Source organism: Argiope bruennichi, chromosome 1, assembly GCF_947563725.1.
Source record: "Argiope bruennichi chromosome 1, qqArgBrue1.1, whole genome shotgun sequence".
NCBI classification, from domain to species: domain Eukaryota; kingdom Metazoa; phylum Arthropoda; class Arachnida; order Araneae; family Araneidae; genus Argiope; species Argiope bruennichi.
Genome location: NC_079151.1, coordinates 18,169,435 through 18,181,466, shown reverse-complemented (window position 1 = coordinate 18,181,466; position 12,032 = coordinate 18,169,435).

Below are 12,032 nucleotides of genomic sequence, written 5' to 3'. Positions count from 1 at the left end.
TCTTTATGGGCATTATAATTTGCCATATAGTAAAATAAAATGTTTTTAAAAAATAACAATACAGTAAACATTTAATTTTTGGTACAATGTTTGCAGAAAGTGGAGAGTAGAGCCCCAATTTGGGGTGCAGATTGATCGCCAGATATTGCACCCCTCTTCTTTTATTAATCCTAACAGATGGTGACTGAAATGAACCCAGTTCCTATGGGGGACATCGAGAGGCAGTATAGAGAGGAGGGTCTGCACTGAGGGGAGCAGAGAACACCTACCTTCTGCGGTTTGATGGCCAAACTACTTTCATTTAAATCGCAGAGGACATAGAGAGTGAGGGGAGGGGGAGAGGAATTATCTAGGTGCTGAAGCGGAGGCCCCCAAAACCGATTAATTAAATTGAAGTCAACCCATGGTTTGTTGAGGGGACAGTAGCACTCGCGGGTCTTGATTTGGCTGCGAATTCTACATAGTTACCCCTCAGAAATTTTACATAAGAGTAATTGGAAGACACTATGAAATCTTCAAGTAAATATCCTCGATTATAAGGAATCTTTGATGAATAAAAATAAAACATTGCAAAATTTTCGTAATATATATAATATAGATTCTTAATACGTAGTTTCAATTCATTATAAATTATTATAAAATATCTTATTTTATAATAAATCTATGAGGAATTTCAAGTAAAATATTGTTTTGTCTATTTTTATTCAAAACATAATATTTCTAAAATATGAAAAAAAAGAAAAAGAAATTGATTTATTAAACAAAATTTACTGGGATTGAGAAAATGCTTTCTTTTCCTTATAAAAACTATCGATTCTAGTTTAAATGATTTAATTGTTGCTTAAATTAATTTTTATTCCGTCTTTCATTTATGCCGATTTAAACAGGAGCCATTTAAATCTTATATCTTTTCAACTCTTTATTTACCAAATTAATTATTACCATCAATTCTGAAAATTTATTTTTGAATCATAAGTTAAGTTTTAGTACAGAATAAACCGATTAAGAAGAAAAAACTTTAAAATAATTTAATTAAATTAATTATAGAAGAATTTTTAATGATATTCTCAGTTATTTACTTCTTTCTATTGGGAATACGTTCTTCGTGTTCTTTCAAATACCTTCAGAGAAAATAGTCATATTGGGATAATATCAGTCGGGTTTAAAAGGTACTTTAAAGTACCGTCGGTAAATAAATGGTTAATAAATTACTTCTCATCAATAACTTTCATTTAAACTTATTTCGTGGTATGAAAATTTTCAGTCTGTGAACAGTATTGCTCGTTTCCTGAGCAATAATTCACCTTTGGTAAACATTTCTTTATTAAAATTTCTTCCTCAATTCTTGGAGGTAAAATATGAAATAATTCATCAAAGTTCCTTGTCCGAATTTCTTAGCAATTACGGCGCAATCTTGATGGTTCAGATATGAATAGAAGAAAACAATTGAGCTAAAATTGCTTGTTTAAACCAGTGAGAGGGGTTCTCCAGAGTACACATACTCTCTAATAAAAGTATTATTCCACCCCACATAAAATTGTGGATCTTTGGAAAGACTTTGAATTCCACGAGTGCTCAGATTTTTATTTTCAGAGTCATGCACATGAGAACTGTATGAAAAGGAAACTGGTACTTGTGTATTATGAACAGCGTAGCATTTGGTGAAGAATAATTATGATAGAGACTGTTACCTTGCGATTTTTGATGTTTTCTTTGGCGAATAATTGGTGGGACACGGTTAATACACAAGCACCAGAAAACTGAATATGTGTTTTGTTAGCCTTTTTATATCCAATTGAAACTAAAATTTGACAAATAACTACAATTGTAATAAGATCACATACCGAATTTCAGTTATTTAAGTCACGTTTTTGAATTATAGCGTTTACATGCATACACCTGTCAACCGGTCAACCCCTCGATGGAATTGGTTCCAAATTTGATATTGATCTAAAGCTCATTATATTATATATATATATATATATACACACTACCAGATTTTATCAATCTAGTTGTTTTTGTTTTCCAGTTGTTTTGTTAAGTTGTATTTGAACAGCTTGACAGATTTTCTCAAAATTGGACTTCAGTTAAAATGTGATGGAAATCTGCCTATTGATGAGAAGATCATGTACCAAATCTTATTCATCCGACTCAATTCGTTTTTTAATCATCATATTTACAGACGGACACAATTAAAAAAAGGTATTTTTCATCTCGGGAAAATCTGAAACCTGGAGATTCATCAAATCCTCGAGCTTGAATTTTTATTATGACAACAATATTTTCACTTTTATACTTTACATATGAAATAAATAGAAAGGGAAATAAATGCTTCCTTAAATTGTGCGAAAGTACGAAGAATCGTGCCCAACAATTTCTTAGCATTTATTTCTCACCGATACCCACTGTGATGTTATTTAATCCCGAGGGCGCCTCTCTATCCCCTTGAAAGCACTCCATCCGCATCATTCCCTCTCCTCAATTGGAAGAGAAGATGGAGGCGAAAAGAAGCTCGGGAGCCAGTGGGGGATGATAGAGGCAGTGAGGATGATGCTCCTAACAGCTGACCAGCCAAGCAAGTGATGGAACGTCCCGAAGCGATAGTGGAAGAAATCGGGTAATCCCCTGCAATATCTGCGGCCTCCAGAAACGGCCTCTTTAATCCAGGGTTGCCGACGACCGCAGATTAAGGGCACCTGGCGACGATTCCAGGCGAACACCCCTCGCTCACGGACAGGTGCTGGCGTGCCAAAGGATACCGGGGAATTTTTCATTTCATATATTACTAAAAATTTTTGGGGGCAAAGATTTTTCAAGATCAGTTAAAATCACAATAAGCAGAGACGTGAACATAAAAGAAATAACATCTTTTCGTTCCAATTAATTTTAAATATTTTTAATCGAAATTTACAACAAAATTTTTGTGGGCTGGTAATTTTAAACCTGATGTAGAGAGTCAAATGTTCAAAAGTTGATATAGCGTGGAAGCTCCGCGAAGAAATGCCGTTCGAGGAAACGTTCTCACCATCTGATCATTGTTCAGAATTATGAAATTCATCCCAAAATGACAATAACAGTTTTTTAGAATGGAACGCTCATTTGTTCTTGGTGTCCCTCTCATAGATTTAATAATTAATTTATTATATATATTTTTATCCGTGCTTTGTGAGAGTAAAGAGGATTTGAAAGAGAAATATATAAATTTATTTAATAGAATTTTTACGGAAATATATAATACGGAAAAGGAAATAGATCCTTTATTCCGTAGAATACTCACATATTTTTAAATTGCATGCAAAGAGTAATTTCTTTTATAAAATATAAACTTGATATAAAAAATGTATTGACAAGAACTGCGAAGACACATTTTTTAGCTAATACGAGCCAATAATGAATAAGGAATTTTTCCTTATTAAGTTAATGCAATTTATAGACAAGTGACTGAAAATAGGTGTCTGAATAAATATATATATCTTGAAACAATGCTCCATACAAAATTAATAATACGAAAAAAATAATATGCTCCATACGAAATTAATGAGTTGAAGACGAACAGTGTTACTGCAAGAGCAACTTTAACAAATGGTGAAGTTATCATTTGGCACACCTTACAAATTTGCCGAAGTTTAGGTTAAATATCTCTTCTCACCATAAGGCAAGTCATCCACTGACTCTCCGACCCGCCAAGAAGGCACATGGATTTAAACCATAAAACTGAATGAACGGACCGCCGCAACAGCAACATTGGCGGGAACTATGGTTGAGCCCTAAGGGCCATCACTGGCCACGGTACAACCCTCCCCGAAGGAAATATGTCCCGCCATCGATGGGAAGGGTCAGATCCCCCACCTATTTCTGTATCCTCCAGGGTGGCGAGATCCAACCACCATGACGGAAGCATCTCATCCTCATTTCGAGGTGCCCCCCCCCAGGGGTTCTTAGCATAAGGTAAAAGAGTTGAAAAGATAAGAGTTAAAAAAAAATAGATACAAAATATTACAGTTAAATACAAAATTACTCTTCCACTGTGAAGACATGGAAAGAAATATAGTGGAATATTGACATTTCTAAAGTTATCATTAATTCTTTTTTTTTCTTTTTTTTTTTCAATACAAGCAGGAAGAATCGATATCCTCTTTGATTTCTCGAAAGCAAAATATAAATAAATTGTAATTTTCATTCAACCACGATATTTTGATGAAACTTCATACTTCTTTGGGCTCTGAGACTTCTAAACTCCTCCTCGCCCCCCCCAAAGAAAACGAAGTTTGAAATTATATCTGTCTACAAGATCACTCAGAAATGGATAAGGAAATTCAATGTATATATTTTACATTAAAATTGTAGATTTAAATCAAACCTCGAATTAAATTTGTTGAAAGGAAGTTTTCTTGTGCATCTAAATGGAATAACTAAAACTGCAATGATTTAGGTGTATGAAATCAATATCATTTGATTTTTTTCATGAAAAATGTAAATATGCATCATCTTTCGGACCAGATACGTCAGGCAACTTGACTGTCTATCAGTTTACCATTTTTTTTATCTATGTCAATTCAGTAATTAAAACCCACAACATATTAGTAATTTTCTTTCTTTTTTTTTTTTTTTTTTCTTTTTTTTTTGTATTTTATCTTGTAGATGCATTACTATGTTTTAAAAATATCTGGAATGTTTTATTTAAAACACTTCTATCATAGATAAAGTCTACAAACTTTGATCAGACATTTTCACTACTTCTATAAACATTTGGCCACAGTCCGGAATCTATTTCATTTTATTGTATGAAAATAAATTCTTTTATTAATGATATATGAATTTTAACTTTACAGATTTTCCAAGAGGCAGAATATAAATGCGTAAAAAATATATATCAAAATTTATTTACGCCGAGCAATTTTTGCGATAAAAATAAATAAAATGCTGCAAAAAGCTTATAAAGACAACTGTTTATCGAAAGCTAGAGTGTTTCAATAGAATGAAATGTTTAAAGGAGGTAGAGAATCTTTATAGATGAATCGCATAGGATCATTAATTTTCTATTATCCATATATCGATTAGATCAGAGAATTAACTCTTGGAGATAATCACTTGAAAATTAGAAGCATTACTGAACAATTTCCGATATGGAAAGCTTCTAAAACAACAACATTTATGGAGGAAAAACTTTATAGAAAAACTCATGGGTTTTTCAAAACGATAAAGCAGTTTCTCATTTGTCATTATTAATGTATTTTTGACAAAAGATCATCAAATCTGGCATCAAAATTATCGTACTCACCTGATATGGCACCATAGGATTTTTTTTCTTTTACCATGGTTAAAATTGACTCTTATCCGTCATCATTTTGAATCCGTTCATTAGATTTTCTTTAAAAAGTCGCTACAAACTTTGAAGGAGTATCACAAACATGAATCACATATTTGGCAGAAAGTACATTGAAATTGCAGAAAATTGTTTTGAAAGAGATGCAAGAAATTTTAGCAAATAAATTGATGCATTTTGTTTTATTTTACCATCCCTTTTATTTTTTTATTTCTTTCTTTTATACTAGCAGTATGTCAAGTTTTAGACCTCATTAGTCTGGGCAAAGTCTAAAATGTATATTCGATTCTCTTCTTATTTTTGATTAAATATGAAAAACGCTGTATTTTATAAATACATGAGAAAATCTAGGGGGAAATAGAGCTAAAGCTACTTTATCATTAGCTATATGTAGAACACTATGTCAATAGTCTGAACTGTAGATATGATAAATGCACTCATTAAAAACGTCAGTTACACTTCTTTACAGAAAGAGAATTACTGAAATCTCCTCACCGCTGTAGAAATTTCAATTTTAAAGGGAGCAACAACTAAAATTCTTATTCTGTGATGTACTCATTAATCTTTAAATCGAAAAATGCTGATTAACTAGAAACTGAGAGACATTTGTTATCACTTCTTCGATCAGTTACATACAAAATAATTTGGAGTCTGACTTATTTTGTTACAGCATCATTCCCTGATGTTGACTGAGACGAATGTAACTGAAGAGATCCTTATCTGTATATTTAGATAAAAAATATTTTAGACTTACATTATTGCTTTTTACCTTAGAATGACAGTATATCCAGAGTTTGCAAATTATAAAAAATTTAAAAATCAACAAACAAACATTTATGATTTTTTAGTACAGTGTAAGAAATTTAAAATAATATGAAAGCCAGCAGGACTGCCAGATGATTCACACTGAACATTTTATTGAAGGAACTTATGAATATCTGGTAAAGGATTTTGCAAAGGTTGATATTTATGCCAAAAAATACCGTTTTCATCACCTTATTTTTTGTTTAAGTAATTGAATATCGCTTTCTATTTAAATTAGAATAATCTATGACTGGAAACATTTCTTAAAAATGTCTGATTTAAATTCCATTGACATTTTTTGAATTCATAATATATTTAGTCAGTCTTACCTATATTTGAAAAATTATGGTGGCTTTTCTACAACTGATTTAATTAATATCTTCACAATATCTTGGTAAAAAAATTTAGGTTGTTCACTATCACAATGCATAAAATCGTGCTGGAATTAAAAATTTACTACACTTAAATTTAATAACTCTAAACTGTTATGAAGAAAAGTGGAAACTTTATATAATGACAAATATATTCCTGTTCTGTATTATCAATTCCAAAGATAGCCAACTGATCGAATATTCCGGAAAATGCGAATTCAAGCACATTCTTTATAGGGTTAAAATTCAAGGGCAATTCGTCCAGCTTTTCATGGAAAATTCGAAAAAGTGTCAATCCAAAAGTGCCCGAATACATTTATAGTATAGTGTAGTTCTCCCATAACTAGGCATCCAGCTATAACTCGTACGAAATGATATCGAAACAGCATACAACGATTTAACCGTATTATAGGAACCCTGAATGTAATTCATCGTTCTTGCTAAAATTTTTGATGATCATGACGTTTTAGAATTTCTTACTGCTTACTTCTAAAAATATCCTTCAACTCAGTCTTTGGTGTTGGTTTCTTTTCTTTTCTTTTCTTTTCTTTGGCATTAGTAAATGAAGTTCTAATTAATTAGCACCAGCGTTTTAAGTTGGACGAATCACCGCTATATAATATTATGGAAAAATTGTTCGTCAAATTTATAAGCCTATGAAGTTTGAGGAAAAATGAATCAATACTAAGTAAGAAAATGTTAATGTTCTAAAATTTAAATTACATTTGTAATAACAGTAATAAATAAATATCTGAAATTTTTGTGAGAATTTAAATACATTACATTTTGTTTTTTGTATAAGCAATAATTTCAGATACTTTACACTAATATTTCGTGATAAATATATTTAACCTGGAAAAAATCAATTCCTTTTCAACTTTAACCTTATAAAATAGGATACATTTCATCTATCACAGAAATCTATAATATATATAGATTTAAAAAATCGAAAGCTCATGATTTAACTTTTAAATATGTAATTAACTGGAATTAATAGACTCGAAAAATAAAGTCTTTTTGAATTTTTTTTCAAATTACAATACACATAAATTAATTCTTTTCGTTGCATTTAAATGAAATTTTATACTACAGTATTTACAACAATTCTATTTATCAAGTTCAGTGTAATAATTGAAACTATACTCACATATCATGCTAACTTTAGAGTAATTTAATTAACGATTCTTTTTCCTAAGCTTACGAAGTTATGATCATGATCTTGGAGATTATCTTACCTCAGCACATTTTCAATTACAGTTTTAAAAAAAAAGTTTTTTTAAGAAACAAATATATTTATGCTGTTCTATAATGAAGACAACCAATTCCTTCAATAAATTCAAAATTTTACGCTAAATACGATATTTCCTTACGAAAAACTCCCCTTTATTTATAATTCAAATTTCGACAATTTTCGCTATCCGTAAGGTGCCAAGTTCCCTTCAATAATGCATTTACCTTCTTTTCCAGTGAATTTATTAATCGTAAAATCTGTCAGTATTTCATCCATGATAATCGTTATTTTATTTACTATTTGCAATTAACATCATTTAAATCACACGTTTTCAATGAATTGCATTCTTATCTTTATTTAAATAATATATTAATAATTAAATGATATATAAAGTTGCCATTATTTAAATTACACACAATTTATAAATATTGAAATAATATCAGATCAATGCTTTCATTGTTCGAGTTAATGAAAGTTCATGAAATTTTCATATTTCAAAATTTTGCATTTACTACAGTAATAATTCTTACTGTTATCAACACGCTTGGAACTCTAAGTAACCGATATTCTTTTGTTGTAATGAATGAATCGATTCTGATCAGAACGCGATTCCAAATCGAATACCAAAACTTACATAATTTGTGCCTTTTCTGTAAATCAAGAAATAAGTATAGTTGCTTTTACTTGGCATTGCAGCATTGTTAAAACCTCAATGCCAAAGTACTTCTTGCTCAAACTCAGATGCATCAGAGAAGTATTCAGAAGTATCAAAGGAAACTAAATGTATCAGTACCAGAGCTGATTCAAGATACAATGGACCAACATTATAGCGTTACAGGATTGGAAATGAGTTTTATTAACTCTTTATGGAAGGTAAAATATAGGAATAAAATCTTCCCGTCTCGCCAAAAGGGAGATGGGTCTAAGAGCGTGGCAATCCCACGTAATGTCCAGTGCAATGGGTTTTGTGGGCGCAAGGGGGCAGGCACGTCCCTTACATATGTCCTATGCACAGGCGGCCATATTTCGGTGAGATTTTCCGCCTCGGGCATGGCCGGACGTTTTCCAGATTACTTGCCGTTTGTATCCATCTTATTTTGCGCTGCACTGCAAATAGCTGCCGGACAGTTATGGTGAGCGCCAACGGGCACTTCCGCTCCCTCTTTTTATTATTTTCCCGGAGTAATATATTTCCGAAATCTCCTGCGAGATGGGAGAGGGGTGTGCTGGAGAGCTGGCAATAGAATAAAAAGAGAGAGAGAAGCCCCTGAAGAACTTCAAATTTTTGCTTGAAGTGCCACACATGTTTAAAAAAAGGCGGCATCTTACTTTTTCGTAAAGCCTTAATTTGAGGAAAGCAAGTCAGGGATAGAATTTCTATGTTGGAATTTTATACTGGGAGAAGATTTTTTTCCTATCTTTAAAAATGGGAAATGGTTATTTTATTTTATTTTTTTTTAATATTCGTAATTGTTTCAAGTGAGTTTTTTAATTGTACATTCAACTAATTAATCTGCATCGTTTAAAAAATCTATTTTAAGAAAATAAATGGGATATTTTTTTTTTCAAATTACTAAAGAAGCCTTTTTATATAAGGCGATTTGAAATAAGAAATTAAACTTAACTTTTCATTCTTTTATAAATGAATTATTAATTTAATACTCAAATTCCCGAAATTTTTAAATAATTTCATCCTAAAAAAATGGCATTTTTTAGAGAACATTTATAGTAAATTGCACATGATTTTTAATGTAAAAAAATGTTTGTAATAGTTTTCATTAATAGTCGACAGATATCTCTTGGTTCATTTCATTACTCATTCCTTGGAAGATTTGAATTGTAAAATATTTATAAAATTTCAATATATAATGGTTTCTTTTTCTCTGTTATATTTGAAGCGTATCAAAGAAGTTTCAAATTGGTTGTTTACTCCAAGGCACTACAGAAAATAAAGTTTTCAGAGACGTTGGGAATAAATTTCATTAATAGAGTGAGAACAAGTTTTAATGAGCTAACATGAAATTCCACAATCAGTAGAATAACAAAATATATGTGTGAGAAAATAATCCATTTCATATTTATGCATATATGAAGGACGCAGACCAAATAAATAGTGAGATAAATATTGGGTATTTCGCAGATTATAGACAAATCTGAAGTTATAATAAATATTGCATGAATATCAATATTCTTCTTTTATAAATAACTAGAAGATATGCTCATTTATTCGGTTGTTATCTTGTTAGAAATCTCAGACCTGATTCAATGTTATTTGGTTTCGTTCCCCCTTATTCGAGTCATTCGCTCTCTTGCAAATCTTTGTTTCCTTGTAATAGGATAGTAACTCTATAATAACCTTAAAAAGGTCACTCAAATCAAAACTAAGCGTTGAAATCGAATTGAAATAAATGATTTTCTACTTACAGAAAACAATGCGTTGCTGAAAAGAAATAAAATAAAAAGTAGGCCGGAATGAGAATATAATGAATCAACATAAAATTGTGGCCTTCATCTCATTAACCTATGTTAAAACCCAGCGTAAAAAATGTAATAAGAATGAAAAACCTACGATATTATAACTAACTTTTATCCATGCTTAGTTTTATTTACTATAGATAAATTAGTCAGTTTAAATCTATACTTATATATAAAGCTCAATGTGTGTGTGTGTGTTGGCGCTCTACAAAAAAGACCATTTGACACACAGCTACCAAATTTGGTACATGTATACCTTAGAGGTCGGGAATGTGCACCTGGGGTCCCTTTTTTGAATTTTTAATTAGAATTTTAATTAAAAACTAACTTTCCCGCCAAAAAATATTTTTATTTTCCCCAACGCCAAATGAGTAAGGCTTCAGTTTTTTTTTCCAACAGTAATGAGGCTAGGGTTAACATTTTTTGGCCGATTATTTCAAACGATTCTGTTTATTTTCTTAATGTTTGATGCATTTAAAATTAAACATTGTTAATGAATCGATCTTTCAGGTTCATTCTTAAGTACTTTTGAATTAAAATAACACAGAATAAAGAAAATTAAAAATGTCTAATCTGCATAGCGTTACCCCAACTGACATAAAAAAATTCACGCATTTGCGTTACCATAACTGGCGTTGAAAATTTACGCATGCGCATTGTGTTCCAATTGTTGACAATATTATCAAAGAATGATTCTTGATTTAAATTGTTTTTAGGTGAGTTGCATGCTTTTGTAATTGTATTTATGTTAGTTATATATTTTTTGTATATGCTTATAGATTTAAGTACATCGTTTTTAAGTAGTTTTTTTAAACCTGTTTTCGATCGATTATTTTAAACGATTCATTTAATTTTCTTATTGTTTGATGCATTTAAAATTAAACTTTGTTAATTAATCGATCAGTTCATGATGAATCTGGGAAAATTTTGTTGTCAAATTCTTGAGATATTACATAAATTAAGAAAGATCTCTTTAGTGCCCATAAGGTTTAAACGCTCAGTGACTCTGTTATCAGTAATCATATTATAAAAAATGCTTTGTTTCAGTAAAAAATATTATTATATTAATTGCAAATTAATTCTTTCCACTTTAATTTAAAGCATAAATTCTACGAGAGCTAACAGAAAATTAGAGAATACATATTACGTTATGACTGAAGGCCTTTATAATATTATGAGTGAATTATATGACTATCAAAATTTGAAGTTTTATTTATTTATTTATTTTTTGATGAAGAATCTATTAAAGTAGGAATTGCGTAAAATATTTAATTATTAAAATTTAAACGAACATTAAGATTGGCGAACCGGCTGGTCGCCAAAGGCGGCTAGTATTAAAATAAACTTGCCTCATTTGTTAGACATCAGAGCAGAAATTGGGATTTACAATTCCTATAACGGAGCAGATCAAAGAAGCAAAGGATATTTTTAACTCCTCTCAGCTTAACAGATGGCTATGAACGATTACATATAGTTATGCTTAGATTTTAGAATATAATTAATGAACATAAATTTTATATAAGTATGCGTTATGTTGTTGTTACTTATGGCACTTCACAAGCCCGCTGACGAACTGTCGGAGATTTAAGTGGAGTGTGCAGTAGCTTCTGAGGGCCAAGACCCCTCAGCACCCGAGGGCAGAAGTCTGAACTTCTAGCTCATATGAAGATAACATACACATTCGCTTGCACAACCCTTTTTTAGAGAAGGTCTCTTTCGCACACCTCACAGATAGAAGGGCAGAAAACAACCATGCCCGAACCAGGACTCGAACCCGGGACGCTCAGATTTCGGGAAAGACGCGCTACCCCTAGGCCAGGTATCC